The following is a 5,227-nucleotide window of genomic DNA, read 5'->3' on the forward strand; positions in this document are numbered from 1 at the left end:
CTCGAGGCATATAAGTTTGTCAACTGTTCCAAACAATGTTTGATATATCAGAAATTTCAGTGGAGACTGTTAAGTTGAACTTTCACCTAGAGCAACAGGATTAGACTTCTTCACAACTGAACAATGGACGAGATTCCTAAAGATTACCCAATCTCATAGACTGTGACCAGCAGTCAGGCTCACGTAGGTGTGTTCCTCCAAAGAATGCTCTATAGAGCAGCATCTTGCTTGCACAAGCTTTGGAACACATTAAGACAAAAGTCAGTATATCTTACAGATTACGAGAGTATTGCATCTCCAACGGAGTGGGTTAGTAAGGACACTCTCCTCACTGGACCGCTGGATTGTTTTCATAGGTCCTAATTCACGGGATCTCCGACCACATAGGTTGGATTACCCCCATGGCAACTTACCCGGGTCTCATGCCCATCTCCCTCAACAGCATGCCAATGCACATCTCTCAGATTGGAAACAAACCGGCTCAGTTTGCATACAACAAATGAGATGTCCGAACGAGTAGCGCAAGCTAGGTACATCGGTGAACCAATCACTTGAGAATATCTCAATTGATCTACATTTGTGCCTTCGAACTTTCGAACCCGCACGCTAGGATCATATGGTGTTGCAGAAGGTGTCGGCGTTCTGGGAACCGGGGTACCCAGACTCGCCTGCCTGCGGCCCACGACGTGGCTCCATCAACGGCCTGGTACGACCCATCTCCAGCATCGACAAAGCAAGACCCTTGCGGGGGGGGCAAGCCTTGCGAGGCGGACGACACCAAGACCTCCAGAGGAAGCGGCCTCCCTAGGCCGGCTCCTGAGGAGCGGAGATTCCTATGCAGGCACCCACCTCGTGAGGTTAAGGTGACGCAAGCCATGACGACCAAGGCCAGGCGGGCGCCAGCGGGCGCAGTACAACAAGTTTCCTCTTTGGTACTAAGGAGGCAAGCGCAGACGCGGGGTCCCGAGAAATCAACCAAAGGTTTCCATTCCCGTGCTACAAGACCAAGACCGCCAGGAAGGCAGGACAGAGGTCATCGCCAAGCCCACCACGACGTCTAGACTAGAAGCTTTGCAGGCGAAGACCACCTTTCGTCAGGATAAGATGTACTATTTGTCTCCCTTCAAACTTGGCCGTTGTGGGATCCCCTCCCGCCTTCATTTTGGGGAAAGAGGACCAAGGCCACTATAAATATAGCCTAGCCACCACCATAGAAAGGGATCGGACCATCCGAACCCTCACCAGCTCACACAAACACAAGAACACACCTCCTGAGGTAGTTCTTCCTCTGTACTAGTTCATCCTCAGCCCACCTCGAGGCTAATCCACCACAATGCAGGAGTAGGGTTTTACACCGCAAGGTGGACCGAACCTGGGTAAACTGTAGTGTCCCTTTCCTTTTCCAGTTCATCGAGCTAGGCTGTGAGAGCGCCGTGTTGGTAGGCTGGGGAGATTGAGTTCTTCGCACGCACCCCAGAGTTCGAATCTTTCTTGGGTCTGCGGGGCCCTGAATCCGACATTTGGCGGCCAGGTAGAGGTGTGTCGGAGCCTCTCTCTCGCCGGTCGATTTGCCACTGTTCCGCTGCTCTCATGGCTGACGCTCGTCGAGTTCGTGCTGAGCGTCGGGCAGCCCTCGCTGCCCGCGTCGCCCAGTCAGCACCTGCGGGCGATGCCCCCCCCATCGTTCCCCATCGCCTGTGGCTAACGCTGCCACCGGCCCCGCGGTGCATGAGCAGCAGGCTTCGTCGATGCAGCCTTCTGTGCGGCATGGTGGGCGCACCGCCACTCCATCGCTGACTCCGGCAGCTGCTTCGTCTTCCCATGCTCGCCGCGGGCCGGCGAATGTGCAGGCTGCGTTGCTCATGGCACGCGAGCTTCTACGCTACCACCCAACCGATGACCTCTACGAGGACTGGCTGGACCGCATCGCCGAGCTCGTCAGCGCCGCTGGAGAGGCCCCTGCACCATCTCGCTCGCTGCCTCCCCGCTGCCTCTTACGGGCTGATGACCCACAAGTATATGGGATCAATCGTAGTCCTTTCGATAAGTAAGAGTGTCGAACCCAACGAGGAGCAGAAGGAAATGACAAGTGGTTTTCAGCAAGGTATTGTCTGCAAGCGCTGAAATTGGAAGTAACAGAGTAGTTTGATAGCAAGATAATTTGTAACGAGCAAGTAACGGTAATAGTAACAAAAGTGCAGCAAAGTAGCCCAATCCTTTTGAGGCAAAGGACAGGCCAAAACGGTCTCTTATGTTAAGCAAAGCGTTCTTGAGGGTACACGGGAATTTCATCTAGTCACTTTCATCATGTTGGTTTGATTTGTGTTCACTACTTTGATAATTTGATATGTGGGTGGACCGGTGCTTAGGTTATGTTCTTACTTGAACAAACCTCCTACTTATGATTAACCCCCTCGCAAGCGTCCACAACTACGAGAAAAGTATTAAGAATAAATTCTAACTATAGCATTAAACTTTTGAATCCAATCGGTCCCTCGCGGAATAGCGCATAAACTAGGGTTTAAGCTTCTGTCACTCTCGCAACCCATCATCCAATAACTACTCCACAATGCATTCCCATAGGACCAAATATGGTGAAGTATCATGTAGTCGACGTTCACATGACACCACTAAGGGAATCTCAACATACATACTATCAAAATATCGAACACATATCAAGTTCACATGATTACTTGCAACAAGATTTCTCCCGTGACCTCAAGAACAAAAGTAACTACTCAGAAATGATAATCATGCTCAAGATCAGAGGGGTATTAAATAGCATATTGGATCTGAACATGCTTACTTGCAACAAGATTTCTTCCACCAAATAAACCATATACTAATCAACAACAAGATGTAATCAACACTACTAGTCACCCACAAGTACCAATCTGAGATTCCGGTACAAAGATTGAACACAAGAGATGAACTAGGGTTTGAGAGGAGATGGTGTTGTTGAAGATGTTCATGAAGATTGCCCTCCCCAAGATGGGAGAGTTGTTGGTGATGATGATAACGACGATTTCCCCCTCCGGGAGGGAAGTTCCCCCGGCGGAATCGCTCCGCCAGAGGGCAAAAGTGCTCCTGCCCAAGTTCCACCTCGAGACGGCGGCACTTTGTCCCGAAAGTCCCACCCTTATTTTTTCTAGGTCAAAATGACTTATATACCAGAAGATGGGCACCGGAGGTGGGCTAGGCTGAGCACAGCCCACCAGGGCGCGCCTGGGGGGGATGGCGCGCCCTGGTGTCTTGTGCTCACCAAGCGGCCGCCTCCGGTAGTTATTTGCTCCAATATTTCTTATTTATTCCATAAAAATTCCTCGTGAGGTTTCAGCTCATTTGGAGTTGTGCAGAATAGGTAGCCTGACGTAGCCTTTTCAGGTCCAGATTTCCAGCTGCCAGAATTCTCCCTCTTTGTGTGAACCTTGCATATTATGAGAGAAAAGGCATTAGAATTACTCCAAAAAGAATTATTATGCATAAAAACATCATAAATAACAGTAGGTAAACATGATGCAAAATGGACGTATCAACTCCCCCAAGCTTAGACCTCGCTTGTCCTCAAGCGAAAACCAAAATCGGAAAACATGTCCACATGCTTAGAGAGAGAGGTGTAGATAAAAACAAAATACGGACATAGAAGCATCATGTAAATTATTATAACAGCAACAAATTTTAACATAAAACTTTTATCATAGAACTTTTATCATAGACTTCTCGTGAATAAGTAACAATTCATCACAACATTGAAGTATAAAGCATAAACTCTAGTGGAAACCGACAACCTATGTTCTCAGTCAACTTTGCAACTATAATTCATCATCTTTTCAGGAAGGGTCACGTATCGGAGCCTTTAGGCAAGTCCACATACTCAACCATCATATAGTCTTCTATGATTACTAACACTCACCGCATACACATGAGCAAAATGTTTCAACCGGACACATAGAAAGATAGGGGCTTATAATTTTGCCTCCCAACGTATTCACCTCAAGGGTGATGCCAACAATAATAACTCATGCTACCCATATCCAACTGGATATATGTGCCTAGATCTTTCCTCACCACATGATGCTTGCCAAAAGAGAAAAATAAAAGAGGAATAGAGAGAAAAACTTTGACTCTTGCAAGAAAGTAAATACATAAAAGTAAAAGATAGGCCCTTCGCAGAGGGAAGCAGAGGTTGCCATGCGCTTTTTGTTTGTATGCTCAATCCCTTAGTGCAAAAGAACGTCACGTTATATTGCCCCTTGTGATAGCAACCTTTATTATGCAGTCTGTCGCTTTTATTCTTTGCCATCGCAAGTTCGTACAACGCTCAATTTTCTCTTACACTAATTGATCTAACACTTTTAGAAGCAATTTTTATTGCCTTATTGCACCGACGACAACTTACTTGAAGGATCTTACTCAATCCTTAGGTAGGTATGGTGGACTCTTGAAAATAAGATTTGGGTTTAAGGGTTTATGGATGCACAAGTAGTATCTCTACTTGGTGCAGAATTTTTGGCTAGCAAGATGGGGGGCAAGCACCACATGTTGAAGGATCTATGACAATATAACTTCTATGTGAATATGAACAAACATAAATCATTACGTTGTCTTCCTTGTCCAACGTCAACAATTTTGGCATATAATATTTTGATGGGGGCTCACAATCACAAAAGATTTCCAGGATAGTGTATTTGCATGTAAATCTTCTCTTCCCTTATTAGTTCTTTCATGAATTGCATCACTGACCAATGCTATGTTTGTCAATCTCCAATAAAATTTTCTACTTATACTTTTCCTTATGTGGTGTTATTACCTACCATAAGATTAGCATCTGACCTTTTTCATTTATTTCCTTTCTTTTTATTGAACATGAAAGTAAAGAAAAGAAAACTCAAACAAAACTTTATTATATATCTCGCACACGATTACAATGACAGATCACTAATCAAACTCTCGAAAAGAAAGGATCGAACTAAACTTTTATTCATCTAAAGCAAAAGATAACTATGGATTGAACTAAGATAAGTAAAGGCAAAAGATAGTGGGGGTGATACGATACCGGGGCACCTTCCCCAAGCTTGGTGGAGGCCAAGGGGAGTGCCCATACCCGATACTCAATTTTCTTTTGGTGATAAAGAAGGAGGTGGTGCTGATGAAGTGGAGGGTTTATCTTTCTTCCTTAGCTTACGCTTGAGGATGGAATTCTCCTCTTCAATTCACTGATTTCCTG

This window comes from Triticum aestivum, chromosome 4D, assembly GCF_018294505.1.
Source record: "Triticum aestivum cultivar Chinese Spring chromosome 4D, IWGSC CS RefSeq v2.1, whole genome shotgun sequence".
Lineage (NCBI taxonomy): Eukaryota > Viridiplantae > Streptophyta > Magnoliopsida > Poales > Poaceae > Triticum > Triticum aestivum.